Raw genomic sequence first — 20,484 nt, 5'->3', positions numbered from 1 at the left:
GAGGATAGAGAGGTGGGCCATACTGGCCTTGGCTGGTCACTGGGGAGGGTTCCTCCGTGGGTCTGACAGTACAATGAAGAACAGGCCAGGTATCAAGGGCAAGCTGTTTCTCAAAACTACAGCACCAACTGTTTTTCGCCTGCCCTCACATTCGACCTTGTGCCATCCTGTTCTCTAACACTACGCAGGCAAAAAGCTGTTCACAGACAAGTTAAAAGCACAGTAGATCTGTGAAGGAAATTGACACTATAAAGAGATAAAGATAGCAAATTGAAAACAAAGCACATCTATCCATTGATTTATGTTGCTCAAATAATACAGCATACAGTAGATTAAAGGTTTCATACAACATGAGTTGTCACGTTTGCATTTTGAAATATTGTAAGAATATGCGTTATGTGAGTGTATTTTCATCTAACTGGACAGATGTCTTTTTACTAGCCTATCAAGGAAACTCACAGTCTATAGAGCTTTGATAAATGATGTTATCAAACACACTATGTAGGCCAGCATATCTTGTTTCAATTTTAGAATAATAGACATATCACTTTGATCTGTGGTTTAGGTGGCATGCTTTGCTATTACAGCCTATTTTATAGTAAATTACATTGTTGCATATGCAGCATAATGTGCAAATCAAGGGCAATCTTGTCTTTAGATACCTACAGTACTTCTGGGTAGCACACACTTCCATGATTAGTACATCAGGTAAGATGGTTGCATCAAAATAATTAATTGTATTTCATGTATTTAGCTATTTATAGGCGGGGAGAAATACCAGCTGGATAAAAAAAGCACAGTTGTATAAAGAACATGAGGGAGCTAAACTGGTTTTATTATACCAACGGCTCTTAAAAATGATTTCTTAAGACTTCATCTTGCAAGTACAATGTATTTGCAACACTCATCCATCCTGCATATACTCAGTATATAGAAAGGATTTTAATGAAGTCAGAAACAGGTACATAAGAGCGCAAAGCCCATTAAGAGTCTTTTAATGTCTTCTGATGTCAAAGAAATGTTTGATATGTGAATGCAGATGGTAGTGAATCCCTGCCTTTGCACAATACATTCATGCTGCAGTCACAGCCTGACTTACTCCATCACTTACTTCCCTAAAATGTCTCTCCTGACAACATGTGGTGCTCTTCTTTAGGGTTGTTGGAGCCCAACACTGTTGCTAAGTATGGTATATATTTTTATGACATCCATCATTGGTGTAGATCCACAGACAATAACCATAGCATTACTCACACATCACAAAATCCACCACCTCTTGATACTATCTATGCTTCTTTGTGTCTCCATCTCTGTCAGGGGCCTCTCCACTTGTAACCCGCTGCAGACGACTCCTGAGGGCCAGGTGTTACCTACATAGAACAACGGTACAAAGCCATCTTAAATAAGCAGATACTTTAGCGGGGCCCTCAGTGCAGCAGAGGATCATTATTTTGAGGTGGAAAAATCCAGTTTGACAGATGAACCGCGGCCGCAGAGAGACACATCACCGATACGCCACATAACAAGATCTCAGAAGAGTGAAACACCGACTCATTACATATCAAAACAGACTGGGAGGAAGGATTTATTTGTTTTGTTGCAGGGGGTGATGATTCTATTTCATGGGAGTCAAAGCCGTGCACAAGACAGCCACAGGTTCAGGGGTATTATCACTGGCCCCAGTGATGAGTTACAGAGTCCAAGGCAAGCCAGTTTCACCCCCAAACTGGGAATACAACGGGATCAGCAGAAAAGTCAGAGCAATTTAATGGGTGAGTCACTTAGGTGTTATCAAAGTGTGCCTTTTGCTGCAGGGTGGGAGCAGTGATGTGGAGTTAAAGACCAAACTTCAAATGACCAGTATGGAGGAACATTTCTCTCTCTATGGTCTAACTTGTCCTCTCTAATTTACTCATGTCCTTTTTTCCCTCTCAACATATTCAAACAACACCCTTGCAGTGTTAATTTTGGCACCTGATTTTGATTTAGTTTTAGTCTTTTGATGAAAATGTATTTTAGTTTTCACATTTTAGCCATTTGAATGTTGATAGTTTCGGTCAGTGAAAATTTGGTTACATTTTTAATTTTTAAACATTCTATTGCCATCTTTGATGTGGACAGGTGTTATGGTCCATGACATTATTCATTCCCAAACTCTGCATACATTTCACTAAAATACTGTTTTGTGGTGAGTTTAGCTATAAGAGCTAAACAATAAGGTGGATAACATTTACTCCTTAATATTGCTTTAACCAACATCTGGATGAAGATTTGACAACCCACATTGATCCTGTGCTCATTCCTACCAAAAGCCTATCAACACAAAAGGCTGAGGCATCCATAGCCCTTGATAATGTTACATTAGGTTACCCTAATGTTGGCATGCTAGGCCAGCATGTTTTCGTGATTTGTCCCAGCTGTTTAGCTATTGTTGGTTGTGGATGCATTTTAGTCCATGAATGTTTTTCTTTTTTCCTTCCAAGGAAGGAAGCAAGCAAACATTACTGACACAGGCTTAATATTAATGACATGCAAGTCGCTGCTTACTAGTTCAACAAGTCAAGCTGCTAAATCAACCTCTGTTTTAGTGTTGTTGTGAAAAAAGGTTGTCAACGAATATTTTTCATATTTTTCGTAATTGACACTGCCCCCAAGGAATTAATGTGTGGTGGCGTTCCCATCATTTCTTTTTTCGCATTAATCTGTTGTATTGATGTAGGCCTCTTTTATAATCAGAATCAGAGTTATCTTTATTGGCTTAGTATGTTTAGGCATACAAGGAATTTGACTCCAGAAAAAATAGATACATAAATATAGAAAAAACAAGTGGACAACAACATACAATGTCTATATACAAGTGAAACCATTTCTGTGAATAGGATAGAAATTGTGCAAAGGTGTGAACAGTGCAAAGAGTGCTGAAATTAATATATGGTTAAACAAAAGTGATAAGATAACTTTATGTACAAACAGTAGGTGGAAGAACAACATTTCCACAAAACTTTCTGCATTTGTGAAGATTGAAGAAAAATTGTGTGGAGCAAATTGCTGAATGTTCAGCAGTTCTTCCCTGGTAAATCTTTTGAGAGTGGCAAAAGGCTTAACGAATAAACAAAAACTGTGAAAGCATGAGAGAGAAAACAACGGAGGCAGCCATCTGCCGCTATCCATCTTGATATAATAATAATGATAATAATAATAATAACAATAGTAATACAATTTTTAAAAATCTTACCTTAGCCTTTAGTTGGGTTATACCTTTCTGGTTTCAGTGTCATTGTAAAAACACAAACCTTGCTCAACCAGGTTTGTCCAGGCTCAAATGTGCACTTTAGAGGGCAATTACTGTACCTGCTAGCCTCTGTGTAGCCAGACAGAAAACATGACCAGTGGAGAAAGGGGTCTTAACCCCAGCACCCGTCATCACTGATTAATGTCTCATCTGAATCAAGCCGCCATTTTCCACCATTGCTCTTTCTCTCAACCCTTCATCCCTCTCTGCGCTCAAGACCTGGTGATTGTCATCAGATGTGACGGCGCTGGTATTCCCAGGGTCAACCTGCGACTGCAGTTTAACCTGGTTTTTACACCCCTCCTCTGTCCTATTGCCATGTCATTCATTGTGTATCCATCTACTGTGGTGTTCTGCTGGAGAAAAAAGCATTTCTGATCCCTCTAAAGGACAGTGTGTTTAAACTGAATGCAAAATGAGTTTTGGAGGTGATGTGACTTCATAAAACAATGGAATGGAAAGTTAAGGGTGGGTGCAAGGATGCCAAGTTGCACTGGGTGAAGCAAAAATTTGTGTGTGAGAGTTACAAATGCTTGATCTTGAATAAAAAATTGCACTAAAACCAAGGCTATACAGTGTAACTTTGCTTCACAAATGAAAGAACAGAGATGAAAGTTCTTGGTAGAGCAGTCTCACAAACACACTTGGCTCATTCCACATAGCTGGTATGTATGCTGGTAGCTACCTATCAGCTACAGCTAATGTACAGTCTCTACATTGGAGGTTTGTGAGAATAAAACATAGACTGTAAAAAAAAAAAAAAAAGGACATAGCCACTTTGATGTGGTTTGTGGAGTCCAATTTCAGAACCTTGAGTTTGCATTTTGACTGTTGCCATGTTTGATTTCTGATACTAATGCTATTGCTAATTTCTGCTAGCGAAAAACAGGCCTACCATTAAAACAAAATGTACTCACTGGAAAAACTGAACATCCGACTCCTTAGAGGGTCTTTTATCATAACCAGATGCTGAACAATACTTTTTTAGATGTCCAAAATGTTACAATTAACTTTAATGAACTGAAAACAAACAATTGAAATAGCAGCAGCTATGCCTATACTCTGTGAATGTGGTGTTATGCCATGGTTACGTTACATAATCAATGTTGTAGCGACTTGTTAATCACAACGTAGACATGCTCTAAAGCATACACTTCTTTATCATCTATTTCACTCTAAATGGGGCCATAATTTACAAAATGAACATCATGCTGTATTGAAGTAGACTTGAAACTAGCAATAGAGACTATAAACTCATTAGGAAAATGTTTACTGACATAATAAATCAAGTGAGAAGTAGGGTCATTTTCTCATAGACTTCTATACAATCAGACTTATTTTTGCAGCCAGTGGAGTCGCGCCCTGCTGGCCATTAGAAAGATTGCAGGTTTGAGGCACTTTCATATTGGCTTCCCTTTTCAGACTGGGAGCTACCCACTTGGGATTGACTCGCTTTTGGAGCCAGCCTCAAGTGGCTATTCGAGGAACTGCAGTTTTTGGCTCTTCCATGTTGGCTTCATTTTTCAGCCCCAGCTGTCGACACTTGGAATAAACATGGACTGAAAAATCAGTACCTCAGCCTACTTTGTGTAAATAAGGTGACACTATAATTCACTTCAATTTCAAGTTCACCTTACAAGGACCTCTAGTAGCCGTGTGATTTTTGAACTGTCTGTTAGGAGCAAAAGCAGTTATCATGACATTGCTATTAGCGCCACAAAATCTCTTGATGGTTTGTTCAGGCAAGGAAAATTTTCACCTTGCATCATTTGCGTGATTTGACCCCTGAACAGCCTGAAAGAGCTGACTGTACAGCTGTAAGCTACATACACACTCAGTTTGTGTATGTCTGTGTGTGTTTATGACAGCTCAGCCTCTGACTGAACTCAAATTTTTAACCAATTAGTTCTTCTTTTGACCATGGCCACAATCATTTCCTTACCTTAATGCAGTAGTTTTAGTGGCCTAACCTTAACCATAATGCTTGAAGATCACAAAATTGTTATATGTATCATTTTTGTAACAGCTCATAGGGTTATCAAATCATAAAATGCTCATATACGTTGTTTTGGAAGGCAATCACAAACTATGTATCTTGTCATTTAGTTTGAAGAACTAGTTGTGCTGCATCCACCAAAAGTATCACAATGTCCAGATATACATGTCTCACTTTTTTCTATCCATACAAACCCGATATGCCTTTCTCTTCACCACAAACTTTTCCATTTAATAAGTTTATCCTTTTAACTTTACTTCTAATATCTTTTAAAATTGACTTTCAAACGTTCTCTGCCTTCAATTAAACTGGCGGGGCCTTTGATTTAAGTTGTAAGGTAAGGAAAAAGTATCAATCAATTTGCTTCACTCCTTTCATTTGTAAAAACATGTTAAAATACTCTGGCACCTGATGGTGGGGGAGCAAGGCTAAATCAAAGTGTATTAATAATTAACTCTAATTAGCAGTGTGTGGGAGAGGTGTGATGCCTGTTTCGATGGCAGCACTATACTCCTTCCTGAACCTCTGCCTCTTCTCGAGATCATCTACTGTGAGAGATGACAGACTACAGAGAGAGGAAGACAAACGCTTCACGGAGTAAAGACGCCGGGTTAAAGAGACAGGACTGACTTTTTTGTATCTTCTTTATATTTATTATGTTCAGTCGAAGAAACTTGGAGAGAGAGGGAAACAGAGAGAAAGAGCAAAGATAAAGACAAAAGTGTAGCCATTTGTTACGACTTCAAGTTAATTAAGGAGCTTGTTGTGAGATGATGGGGGCACCTGCATGTGCAGGTTTTAACTGAGCAAGAGTATTACGGGGGCAACTGCTGAAAAAAGGACCTGAAAGGAGCCTTAATTAATGTCTCAGCAGGGGTGGAGGGAACATTGAGACGGAGCTAAAACCCTCACAGGCCCAGATCCAAACTGGAGCTTTACTAGCTGGGAGAGCATTTTATTTCAGAGTATTGCATCATCACGGATTATCTAACAAGCACAAGTGTCACTAAGCCAACAAACATCTCTAAGACCTGGAGGGGTAAATTAGTCTCCTTCCTCACACCCAAAGTGTAAAAAGTAATAAAATTCACTGCATTCCTTTCAAAAGCAGGGACATGACTTCACTGAATAGTTTAATTAGAACTGTATATTTGTAGAAAGCGCCACATTCTCCATTTCCACAGATGCATTTTGCTAACAAAGACAATTCATCTTATATTTGGGGGGGAAAATCTGATTACAGCTAACACTTTGACCCTCTTTGCTGTGATGAATCGGGCAAGTCACATATGCGGATTTTGATTTATCTTCCTGACCTTTTGTATGCAAAGGAGACACATTCTGTATAACCATAATGTGACACGTCAGAAAAAGAGGTCAGGCCTGTGAGAAAACAAGCCTCCCTCCTTCTCTCCTTCTATATGATGAGACTATTGTTTTGCCTCACAGCGGCTGCTTTTACAGTGCTGAGCAAGTTTATGTTGCCTCTAACTTAAAATTCATGCTTCGATTTGAGGCAGCTTCTAATCGGTGATGTTTTCGATAACATGCAGATATTGAGTAGATATAAAATGATCCCCCTCACTCCCAACTTGCACTGGAGTGGACCAATATTACTGATCATTTTTTAAAATGCATCTTGCATACCTTTGTTTTGGGGGTCCTTTAGGGAAGCAATTACCGGAAAACAAAACAGTCTTGGAATGTGAACATTAAAAAGTTTCTCTACCAGCTGAAAACAATTGTTAATGTCATGTGGCAAGGCTTTCCTAAGTATTTTAATCAGTTAAATGAAGGGTTTTAGTATTTCATAATTGACATTTTGTCAATAATATATTCTAATAGTTGAATGACCATTAAAATACATTTTTCTTAAGAAATCAGTATATATATCCTTTGTGTTTGTTTTGTATTTTGTAAGTACCAAAAAGAAAGCGCTGATAGCACCCCCCCATCAGTGTTCCTGGTACGTGCTGTGGTAAGTTTTTTGTTAATTTTTTTTTGAGCAATCTCTGTATGTGTAAGTACAAATATTGCTTTACAGTTAACCTACATTTTTAGTCGTTGCTTTGTCCCATTCTGTGATTTGAGCTCTTCCCATGTTACTTGTAATGCTGGATGTTACTACAGTGCTAACATTAGCAAGCTAGGGTTACTAGCTTCCACTCAGAAACTGGAAGCTAGTTAGTGTAGCTTGCTAGCTTTAACTTTTCAAGAGGAATACAAACTTAATAGCGTAACAGGTCCTCCCAAATGTTGAATGTTATAAAGAGACAGTTTAAATCATGGTTAGGGTTTACACTTTGCTAGATGGGCTTATTGAAAAAGGGGGAAAGATGTCTTGAAATCAACATTAATTGGCTGTAAAGTGCTGTGACATGCTACAGTGTGTAGCACACCATGGAACATGACAGTGCATCACTTATCAATAATAGCAACTTATCAATAGCAACAACTCCCAATATGTCTAAAAACTTTCTTTAGAAAATTGAAAAATATGCACAATATCTGCACTATAATTACAGTTAATATTTCCTTACACAAAAAGTGAGAATTTCTGTTTGACTTTAAGAATCAGTAACATTCATGAAGCAAGGTGTATGCTAATTTTGTTACATAAGTGTAATGTGTAGCCTATTATTGCTTGAAAGCCATCTAAAGAAATGAAACAGGTTGATTTTGCCACCTGGATTACAGAACATACTTACATTTGAATGTTTCAGTAATTCATGCATCAAACAATACATACATTGTACTTTATTTTAAATCCCAAATCAGGACTGGATTAAGCTGAGGAGATGTGTGTACATGCATGTGAGTGTGTGTGTGTGTGAGGGGATGGCAGCAAGCACTTTAAATATTAATACCTTTTTTTCTTGCCGTACTTCAAAAAGGCGACAATAATGCAGGGTTGCAAGGAGGCACCTCCTCTCAGAGGAGAGGTCTATGGAGAGAATAAGAGAGAGAGAGAGAGAGAGAGAGTGTCCTGTCATAATTAAACATGCATGGGTATTTTTTTCACAGACGCTGTTTGTTCCGCTGGCCTGGGTTTTGACAGGACGCCAAAACAAGCCCAGGTGGAACAGGGTGTGCAAACAAGCTTGTGAGTACAGGCATGAAACACACAAATTAGCACCTAGACCAGATGAATATGCAAGTGCTGGGATCGGGGCCAGCACGCAGTCCTATGATCAGAGCACACAGCCAAGTCAGGTGAAAGTAAACAGAAAAACAAAGACAAGGCATGTCTTTCTCCAGGTAGATTGAGCACATTTTATTCTTTTTTGCATGAGAATGTCTGATTAACTGATACATAGAGTATTTTACTGACTTCATCATGAGGGCAATGATGGCAAAGTTGTCACCATCACTCTAAATCTCACATTTATTAGTGAGAGAAGTTAAGAGAAATATGAGATCCTGGCCTTTGGTTTCTCATTCATCCCTGCTCACTACCATCCTGCTTTTCCAGTAATAGATACAAGAGAGTCTGAAATATTGGTCAGCAAGCAGCAAACCATTTGCGAATACAAGCCTGCCAAACCTAAAAGAAAAACAATAACAAGCCAGGATAAGCTGGGAGGACAACAGATGGATGTGCGGGTCCGGTGATGGATGTGATGGGGGTTGGTGGAGAGGTAGAGAGGGAAAAAATTAGGTTGGAAAAATGGATAGAATCGAAAGAGAAAGGAGACAGGGGAGGGAGATAAGGAGACCGATTGAGAAAGAGTGAGTGGTCGGCACCGAGTCCCACAAGAGAAATTGTAAAGTAAAGCTGAGTGAGTGAGCACCACCGGTCCAGGGACATCTCGCAGGTTTTTCCAGGCTGGACACTTCGGAGTGCATGTCAGGTCCCTGAGCGCCGGGAGCCGAGGCACTTCCTGACATAAGTAGCCTCCTAAAGATGAACAGCATCACCTCAGCTACAGTTAGAAGGTCGAAAAATTGCTCCCACTGCTCATGGCCCTCCTTCCCCTTACATCATGTGACCTCTCCTCGTCCGCCCAGAGACGTTTCCCTCCTCTTGCCGGTCCACTCTGGCCTCTCAAAAAGGCAGCTTTTACACTTCTTAACTCTTCCACTTGGCGGGACACGGAGACCACTGCAGCACAGCAGACCTTTTTCCACATGAGTTTACCCGTTAAGGCTGTTCTAAAATAAAGCCCTCTTAGTCACACATGAACTGAGGGTGAATTATGGATGGAGCCTTAGTGATGAAGTTGTGGGATATCTTAATGACACCCAACACGTCTCCTTTTGACTCTCCAGCTGCCGTGAATTAACTAGCTCTCATAATTAAACTGAGGAAAGAACAAGCTCAGTCATCAATAAGTCATCACTGGCAGCTCCAATTTACCAGCCTGCACTCACTGATTGTGTCGTCTGAAGTGATTCGGCACGTTCCTCTGAGTCGGTATACACTCTGCCCTATAGCCTCATTTCAACATAGCACTCACCTAATAATAACCACTGAGTGAATAACTTACATTAAAAGGCTGTTATTGTGGATTAACCACAATAAGCAATGGTGAATAATGGATAATACTCCCTGTTTACAAGTTAAAACTCCATTTCCGTAACCTGTGGCTACAAATGCAGGCTCGGGGCATGTAATGACACTGTTGCCTCACTCACCGCTCCCATAAGGCTTTCTGGAGCTTCATCAAATTCGATTCACCGGAGGGTAGGCGGAACACACAAAAGCAAAGGGAAACCGAGATGCCCGTCCATTTATTCACATTAGAACGCTCGTCGCCACTGTCCTAAATAAGTTTGCAGTGTATACTTCAGCACTCCATCTAACATTCATGTCTCCTTTTTATGCTTTTATCACCTTGGATACGCCTGACTCAGCCAAGCGTGTACTCGCTCCCTTATCTGCCAGTTTCAGGAACATCTAGTGGCCCGCCAAAGTAAAACACATCCTGCGCTCCGCGTCTGCAACTTCGCCTTTACCATTTAGTGACACAAACATCAAGTTGCATTATATGGCTGATAGATAACAAATGTTAACCAAGGTTTGTTTTTTTCCACTATATGCAGTTCGCTGTATATAAGAGCAAGTCAAATGTTTAGAGATGAATTTGAGTCATAATTTTAAAAACTGAACGTGTAAGTGATAATATGATTTAGTGTTTTATTTATGAAACTAATCAAGCCAAAATGTTTTTCGGTTCATCATGTTGATGGCAACTAATAAACAACAATGTTTCAATTACTGTGTGATGTCTGGCAACCCAGTAATCTCTTTAATTTGCTCAGTAAAATAAATGAAAGATAACTTATTCTGTTTGGACTGTTAAAGTGTGTCCCACAAGCGTTTGCATGAAAGGAAACGTAAGGCTGCAGGCCTCGCTAGGAGCGGCTGCAGAGTGTGAATAGAGTGCAGTAGTCAGGATGATTGAACTTGGCTGTCTTCAGGGAGGGCGAGTACATGTGCTAATCCTAATCAGGACCTGTTCCCTGCCATGTAATGGAGTAGGAACAACCCCGAGCTCCACGCTGGACACGCTGAGGCTACATTAGTGAATAATGTTTTCCAGCATGGGACACCGTTTCTATTACGCTCCACATGCGGCAGGAAGAGGAAGCTGTCACTGTGAATTAACCACTGAGCATGCCATGCAAACATATCTTGTGTAATTGGAGTAAAAAAGTGAGCAAAGGGGATGAAGGGGAAAGGCTTTTTAAAATAACACTCCGCTCCTCTACATCACTGAGACAATACTGTATGTTTGAGACATTACCAAGCCTTTATCAAACTGTCAACCTTCAGGACAAAGGATTCTTACACTCCATCCTCCTGAGGCTGTTTTATTTACTCATTTTGCACCAGGTCTGTGGCTTGCCAGAAAAAGCCTCTACTGGTATTTATTCGCTCTAAGCGCTGTAGTGTTTTTTTTTTTTTTTAAAAAGACCAGTTTACCTGATTATATCGACAGCTCTACTGTAAAATCTCCTGGCATTAGAGGTCAAAAAGACTATGTTTTCTTATTGTCTTCCTGAGTTCACTTCCATCTAGAAGAGAGTAAATCTCAGAGCGGAATCACTTTTCTGACAATAATTTATAAATTATGCACTGCTTGTGTTTGAATTGAGAAAGGCTTTCATATCTCTTCCATTAACTCAGATTAAGATTTCATACTGATGCTGGGGAGAATGCTAGCAATATCCCCGTCTCATTTCAATGAAATTTTTATTAGTGCTTTTTTCTGTAGTACACTCCTATTGGGATGTCTGTGAATCTGAAGCTTGGCTTTGGACATGAACTCCCCTCAACCTGCCTGCCAGTGGCTCTGAAGGCTTCAATATTTTATGGGCTCGGGCTAACTCAGCCGTGAGATTCCAGCTGCAGAGATTTAACTCTAATGTAAAAATTGTGAACGGATGAAAACTGGGATGTCATAAGTAATACATCTGTTCCAAGCGGGGTCGTGGTTACTATCCACGGAAAAAAAAACGAAACAAACAACTAATGATAGAATAAAATAAATAAAAGAACAGAGGAAAAAAGGCATTTAAGAATGAACACAGCACTCCATTCTTCCTCTTTGTGTTTCCAAAATGAAAAGACCTAAAGCTATAGGGCTAAAATATATCAACCCTAATATCCCAGTCCTTCAATTGACTCCTAATTGTGTGCACTCTTTACCCCTTTTTGTGCAGCCATCAATAAAAGCGGTCCCCTAATGTCATCCTTCTGAGAAGAAATGGGCATCACGCCACTTACACTTTATAGGCCAAATCCATTTCTTTGAGCATCTTGCCTTTTTCTTTCTTGCTATCCTAACGGAATTCAAAGCATTTGGAAAATCTGTCTATTCAGCGGTAGCATCCCGGCGCATTCTTCCCCAGAACCAACTGAGGTCAGATGAGATGGGTCTGATGAACTTTCCCATTTCTCCCATCCCTACAATCTATAGCGTTCTCCCTAGAGCCATATGTTGTCCAGTGTAGTTGAGACTGCTTGTAATGGCCCTGCTAACAATGCACTCTTTGTGCTGGATAAGGAAAGGAAAAAGCCCAATGCCGAGGGCAAGAGGCAGAAGAAACACTTTTAGTGCCAGCTTATATTTTTTTTTTTCATTCCATTATACAAGTGGACTCTGCTGGAAATATTTGTCTTGACAGTAGTTTAGCATCACTCCGCACTCAACCCTCCCTGAAAGATTAAACTATTGAAATTGTCATAAGCACAGATGCCCCACTCTTTTGTGCTACACAATCTGCAATGTCCTAAACCAACATTTCTTAACAAACTTGTTTGTTAGCTGTTGTGCAAATGCTAAAAGGTGTTTTTCTGGGGGAAAGACAGACAGAAATTCATCTACAGTAACTCTCAAAGGTGCCTACACTCAGTGGAGTGTAACTTCTATGGAGGCATACGCTTCCCTCACACTGTATTTATCACTTCTTATTACCAATAATAACATTGCTCCTCTGGGAGCTCAAGGGTAAGTATGCCCCCTAGCACTCCAGCCCTTTAAGAGACTCAGTATACTGGACTGAATACAGTCCTTGCATTTGCTTACAACATACAGTATAAGTTACAGAGCATTCTCAAGAGGATTTTGTGCAACTGAAAAGCAGATTCATCCCCTGCAGAGATTAACAGTTACTATACAATACTAAATTATACATAAATATATTGTGATCAATGCCCATGAATGTTTAATAGCAAATTATTTTACAGTAAATCTACAGAAACCCTCAAAAAACAAAGCTCTGTTACAATCACTAGACAGAAATGGATGATGACAAGGCATTTGACAGAAGATAAGATCAGTGCTTGTTCCACTCATATCTGTCCACTAAAGCAAAGATCCCCAACCAGGAATAGCCAAGAGAGTGCTTGTGCTCTTCTGGAGAGATTGTGGTTTAAATTATCTCAACTAATAGAAAAAAAAGAAATTATGATTTGATTTTTAAAAAAAACTAACCACATATTTGTATTAAGTAGGAAAGTCCAAATATGATTACACATTTTTGTTATGCTGATCTTAAGTACATTTTTTTTTCACAAACCCAGTGAGCTACTAGCTATAATAAAGTCGCTGCACAGTACACCTCCCACCATCAGTTCACACATTAAAGCCACATGTTGTCATTAAGATTACATAAAAAAAATACTTAGCAAACTAGCAGAGAAGTTAAGAAATAGTTCACTAAAAGTAATTAATAACTAGTTAAAGATGTTAGCTAAAAGTAACGGATAAACAATGGGAATGAGTCAGTTGAAATAGTTAGCTAAAAGTAATGGTGAAACAGTCAGCATTATTAGCTACAGGTAATTGATAAATGTTTAAAATAGTAACAGATAAACAGTTTAAACAATTATCTAAAGGAAATGTTGATGGTCACTGCAAACTTGACCTAACCAACCAAAACACTGACAGTTAAATGATATGAAATATTTTTATAAAAAGATCCACCTTTATGTAGTGTTATTTAACATTCACTTCAGAATCAGTTGAAATAAACATCAGGAATATGAGAGGTGGGGTCTATGAAGGGGCATGGGGGTTCATCTGATAGGGATGTGGGGGCACGCTAGACAAAAAAAGTTGAGAAGCACTGCACTACTGCAGATAAGTGTCATTAAATGAAGATATGGACAGAGTGCTGAAACAGTAAGCCTCCTGGACCTGACATTTGAAAATGTCTGAGGCTAACTATTAAAGCATTGCAGTAGTTTTTCTATGAAATTTGTGAGCAGTCCTCTTCTCTTGAAAACATCTTGACAAGTGTGTTTCTCGGGGCCATTTGAGGGCATTCATAAATATTCAGCCAATTAAGAAGGAAATGTATTAGGTAAAAAAATAATTTCCAAATCTGTCTAAAATACGATATTCTTCACTATAGTACAGAAGCATGTGGAAAAAGTTTTAGTTGGTCTGCTTTGGTGCAATGTAATTAGGAGTGATGTTGGCATATATAAAGGCAGGGGGAGATACAGAGGCCAAGCAAGTAAATGTCCAGGTCACTGTGTAAACACAGCTGATTGTCTGGGACACCCTTGTTATCTAAAAGTCGTTTCCATCATTAACACAGAAGGACACACATCTCCTCTGGGAGTAAACGGACAGCTCCGGGGTTAAAAGGCACATGCTGAACTATCAATAACTTCCACTAATTGTATGCTTTGTAATTAGAGGCATAATCAATTATGAAATCGTTTGTTCTGTCACTGTGACAGGATAACAACGAGCCATATCTAAAGCTGCATACAATAAAATAAATAACAAAATTATCCATGCATGTGATTGTAAAACATTATATGTCAGTAAGAATAAAAGCATTTGCATTTTTGAAAGGAGGCTTAACGTTCCTGTGACAGAAAAGAACTTGATCGTTTGACCTCTACATTGTTGAACTGCAACTGATGCGCTTAATCGTCAGCTGTCACTTCCTATCTTAATTAATCCTAATAGACTATTGATGCGACACAACTGTTAGGCTTTATAATTAGTATTGCAATTTAGACCGGATAATCTAACAGGGCAGTCCAATTACTCCAGAGGAAATAGAAAGCTGTGAGGCAATAATTATGAAACAGTCACTGCACATTGGAAAAAAAAAAAAAAATCAAGAGCTTTTTCTTTTGAAAGAGAAATCCATGCATACATTAAACAATAAATGACAAAACACAACCACTGCTAATCTCATCAGCCGTTCAACGTATGAGAGACAACTAATTGAATTGATTGCTGCTATCAATAGCAAACAAATCTGTTGAGTTGTCCATGCTCATATAATCTGACCTGATTCCTTCAGCTGTCACTATCTGTGAGAAAGCTGCCACGCTATGCTTTTCTAAATCTGTCAGGCCGGGGCATTTACATGTCTTTGTGTTTCCATGTTGATAGGGCAATTAATAAAATATATGTTAATAGGAGCTTAATTGTTTTACAACAGTGGTTTGACAAGGCTGAGGGAGAGGAGACTTGTCAGTGATATGAAATGCGTGGCTACTCTCAGCAGCATAGCCCTCAGCCTAACATATGGTCTCCTTTCCAGGCTTTAACTGTACCACATAATAGGAGCCTGCTGTTTATTTTTGAAACATTAGTGATGTCACTACTCCTTTTGTCTCCTCAAGACAATAGCTGCTGTCTCTGCCTCGCGAGCAAGACAGGCGCACATGCAACCCCCCCTCCCAAAAGATGACATTTGAATAATAACAAATCCATCACTAAATGCTACTGCACATCTCAATTATACACATAAGGATATGTCCAAATTCATAGCTATTTGTTAGAAATTATATGGAGAAGTGTTGAATTTTAAAGCTGTTTTTGTTAACTCGTCTTTGCCAAATAGACGTTTTAAAATAATTAGAAATAGATTATTTTGTGATGTGTATAAAATTAGGAAAATTATTATATTATTTTGGGGACAGGAAGCAAAAAAAAACATTATTTTTGCCTCTAATGCTGTGTTTTTACAACAGACTTTACTAAATATGTCAACAAAAAAACACTCAACTGCTATGCCAACAGACAAATAGATTACACTGTGTGACATCACAGGACAATATATTGGTAATAAATTGGTTATAACTGCAGGTCAGGCTCAGTTTACAAGTTATAATGGGAAATATAATCACTAAAAACTAATTAAAAAAAAAATATGTGCACAGTAACTGCTATTAAATTTGTACAGAAAATAGGAGTAAAAGCTGTTTTTAGTGTTTTGCAAATGACTCATTGAGCAACTAGTATTAATGCGTTCCTATCAGTGTTTATTTGGACTACTTTCTGCGGCAGAGCTGTGTGTTTCAGTGCAGGGCGATGCCAAGTGATTCATACACAAATGACCTGAGGGAGGCAGCAGTGCAGCGAACAAATGTGAGCACAGCATCTCACACTCTGAGTGCGCTTTAAAGGCCATTTACATAGTGAAATCTAATTACCCTGGCTCTATGAGAGAGTATTTGATCTCAATCTTAAACAGAGCAGAACATATTATTAAGAAAAAAACAGAGGGTGTGGGAGGGTGGAGGGGGGGGGGGGACTTTTCTTAGATGAAGGTGGCTTACTGAACAGAGGAATCAGCTTGTACACAATTCAGCACTCCCTTTTTAATTATTTTCCAACATAGATGAAAAGGGAAGAACACTGATTTATTTGTGTCCTGGGAGACAATGCGGGCTTTTGAGACATGAAAACGAAAAGAGGGAACTTGGGTGGACAATGGTGGGAGAACAAAGTCTCTCTCATTCTGTTGTTTGTGCTTAAAAGGAAATCAAAAGTTCTCAGTGTTGCTCTATTAACAACCTTATTTCCAAGCAACATGGTGTTTTTGACATCAAGTCTCATATAATCATAATTACAGCAGAGTCACGTTGTCCTTATTTTTTACACAAGCCCCATAGGTGACTGATGTCAATAACTCACCATATTAATCATAACTCTTCTTATACTTTACAGATCTTTTAACTTTGATAGAAGACAGATAAATAAACATACATTTTCCATCAAGACCTATTTCCTATAGAAACTCTACAACTAAAGGCATCTCTGAAGTCAAACAAAAATATTTTCCACAAAAAGTTGACACAACACCTCAACCTGCAGTGACAAAGTGCAAATCCTCACATAGTGCTGCTGACACATTATAATCCACTGAGTCATACACATTCATCTTGTGCTCATAATGATCAAACAATAATTTAATTACTTTGTAACTTTTGTATTACTTTAACTCAAACTTGAAAAAAACAATATTAAATTGACAATTTGTTGTACATTTCACACCATGTATAACCATTTGTGTCCCTTATTTCAATGTTAATTTTACACTTGTCAATTTATTTTTTGTACAGCATCTTCAATAACTCAAACTGATTTGAATGTAGGCTTTAACAAAATACAAGGATTATCACATATACTTGACATTTTGTACCTCACACATGTATGTTGCTGTTCTCTCCAATCCTGTTAATTTTCCAGTGAACATGAAGCAGAGGATGGTTATGAACATTATGTTATTTTTGGATATAGGAGAAAATGCCATTGTTTCACTTTTGACTAGTATTGTAGCACAATACATGGATACTAATTATGAATTGCTTCTCAGTAACACTGCCTATGGAAAGCTGGAAGGACAGGCAACTCAGACTTATCAGGAAATATTGACATTTCAGCGTGAACACAGTCAGATTAGTTCATTAGGTGCTACTTATATGATGTTATCTGCTCTGTGCATTTACAGCCATGTCCATACAGATTGGCCTACATGCTTATAAGCGTGTTCCCAAATGTTCGGTGTGTGTGTCTGTGTGCATACACTGTACATGTGTTCCTCTGTGCTTTATGCCCACTCCCTTTGTTGTATTAATACAATGCCAATACCACCCCAATTTCAGACTCCATAATCTACAGGATGTTTTTTTCCATTACTCAAGGATCGTCTAGTGCTTCTAACTTGCCCTTATTTTATATCACAAAATTAGAGCTTTCTGAAAATTACTGCGAGAAAAGGCCTGTGCTCTTTCAGTCCTTTGTTCCTGCTCTTGCAAAAATCATATATAATTGTGGTCACTCCATTTTTGAGCTTTGACCTTTAGTGCGCAGTAATACAGAAAATGATGGGGAGCAGATTTCCTGTCTCACCCACAGCTCAGTCTTTGAGGGATAGATGCTGTCTCTCAGGCTATGTTCATACTATTAGTAGTATTACTACCACTACTATTAGTGTTTATATTGGTATAAGTTGTATCATTAGTGTACTGCAATTAGTCAGTTGCAAATTCTACATATATAACCCTTATTTTAGCTTTAAAAACTACTGCACAGTTTTAAAAACTGTAACAAAACCTTGTCTTTTTTTTTGAATAACAACAATGAATTCTAATGTTTTTTCTCTACTAAGGACTCACCAAATAGATCCAGCACATTGGCTAAGTTTACATACCTCATGGTAAAAAAACATTAGTATATGACTCTTTGGGTAACCTCATGGAAGAAGAAGCACTTCTAACATTTTCAAAAATCCACCCAACAAAACTACACAAGAATCAAATCTTGCACTTTTTCTGCATTTCTCTACTAGACGAGTGTGTATCCATGTTTTCCCAACACAAAAACTGACTTTCGGTTGCCCAGCAGGGATCTACAGTATAATAACATTTGTAGGAGCCTATGGATTTGCTGTATAGAGGACTTGTTTGGTAGATGTTGGCCATTAGAGTAGTGCATTGTGAAGCCAGCATGTCTCTAGATCTAATGGCTTCACAAGGGAAAACAATCAGGATGACTTCACTGTATCATCTAGGGTGGTGGTAAGCTGCAGGAGAGTGCAGTGAGCTCTCCACTATTCTCTTAAAGCAACATGAAGTTTGCTCTTTCCAATAATCTGGGCCTGGATCTCAAAGTCACGATAGGGAGCATTGTTGTTCCCCTGGTCTATCCACAGACCCAACATGTGGTATGCTGCTCATTTCCGTAGCTGCCCATGGCTTCTTGTAAACTTTTTCAGCCAGCCTATGAATACAGGTTCTAAAACTAAGACTGCCAGGCGCCCGTTCTCACAAATAACACAAATAATAGTCTTTTCTTTTTAGGCTTTTACCTCACAGACAGTCTTCAGTTAATACTGCATGTTACAAAATATAGATTGAAATGGTGTACAGTGGAGGCAGTTTTACAGAACTAATGTTAACATATTAAATGTTGTCCATGAGAACCCAATAAGAACATTAATGCTGGAAATTGAGTATTTAATAGTATTTAATCGTACAGTGTCAGTGGTGGAAAACATGCACATATCAACTTAATTTCAGCTGAAACATAAAATATGGTACATTGGTAGTTGAAACTAGCTTCAACCCAACCAGCTACAACAGTAAACTGCTTCTTACACTTACAGTAAAGTATCAGTAATAATGATTAAATAATGGAATATATAATAATATGACACTTTTGCTGATAATACTTGTACTTTTACAAGTACAACTACTATTTCAATTCCAGGGCTTTAACTTATAACAAATATTTTTACATACACTTTTACTTAAGTAAATGATCTGGACACTTCTTCCACCACTGCATTTGGTCATTTGTTTCTGAAAACACTGCATACATTGAGTGTTTGTTAAAGTTATTCACATGCCCACTCTGCCCACAACCGCAAATCACTGCAGAGAGTGGTGGAGGCGGCACAGCACATCACTGGCAACGTATTCCCAGCCATTCAGCATATCTTCCACCAGCGGTGCTTGCAGAAGGCACACAGCATCAAGGACCACAGCTACCCAACATGCAGACTGTTCTCCTTGTTACCATCTGACAGACAATACAGGAGCACGGCCTCATGTACCACCAGACATGAAGGGAAACTTCAGTATTTTTCAACCTGGATAATATTTTTCAATCTTTTTGTGTCTAAGTGACTAATGGGGACAACAATTTTCTAAAATGGTCGAGTATTGAGCAGAAGCGCTTCAGTTGGCAGCTGCGTAAGAGGCTGCAATGTAATCCGATGGGGCAATAGCACATCGTTAATGTACATCCACTAAAAGTACTTGTTTATTATTATAAGTGTCTGACAACATTATAGAAAGGACCATACAGAGAAAAAAACATTTTTCTTTACCTTTTGCTTGATCCACTCTGTTTATTCTTGTGTCTCGCTCAAGGAGAAGTCTTGCTCTGAAATTGCGCGAGAGTTGAGTTGTTGTTGAAATCAGCTAAATATTCAGCCATGAATTTGAAAATCTTTTAGACAACACAAAGCTATGCTTTCTGTACTCCAAAACAACAAACTCCTCCCAGCATTCCTCTCTCCAACTCATGGCTGAATATTTAGCTGATTTCGACAACAACTCAACTCTTACGATATTTCACAACGAGACATCTCCTTGAGCGAGACTTGGTTAGACACAACAACAAACAGACCGGATCAAGCAAAAGGTAAAGAAAAATGTTTTATTTCTCTTATAATAATAATCTGAGCCTCTCAGCGGCTAAAAGAAGCACTTTTAGTGGTCGTACATTGACAAAGTGCTATTGCCCCATCAGATTACCAGGCTGTCCATTTAGCAGCTGCTGGCTGAAGCGCTCTCACTCAATACTGGACCAATTTCAAAAATTGTCACTTAAACACAAAAAAATGGTAAAATAGGGTCCAGGTTGAAAAATACCAAAGTTTTCCCTTTAAGGACAGTTTTTAACACCAGGCCATCAGGCTTCTCAAC

The 20,484-nt window shown here is 38.7% G+C and overlaps 1 long non-coding RNA gene across 1 annotated transcript in view; it reads right to left on the bottom strand.

Annotated features, from left to right (window-relative positions):
- Positions 1 to 775: 775 nt before the first annotated feature.
- The window catches only part of LOC121900257, a 103,981-nt gene continuing 84,272 nt past the window's right edge, over positions 776 to 20,484 (bottom strand). Inside the window, exons 3-4 of the long non-coding RNA XR_006096944.1 lie at positions 8,156 to 8,232; positions 776 to 1,370 (exon numbers count right to left, since the gene is read on the bottom strand). This is a non-coding gene — a long non-coding RNA (uncharacterized LOC121900257). The remainder of the gene's footprint in view (positions 1,371 to 8,155; positions 8,233 to 20,484) is intronic.

This window comes from Thunnus maccoyii, chromosome 7 (genome assembly GCF_910596095.1).
Source record: "Thunnus maccoyii chromosome 7, fThuMac1.1, whole genome shotgun sequence".
In the NCBI taxonomy this organism is placed as follows: Eukaryota; Metazoa; Chordata; class Actinopteri; order Scombriformes; family Scombridae; genus Thunnus; species Thunnus maccoyii.
The sequence above is the reverse complement of the archived record's forward strand: the minus strand, read 5'-3'. Positions and strand labels throughout refer to the sequence as shown.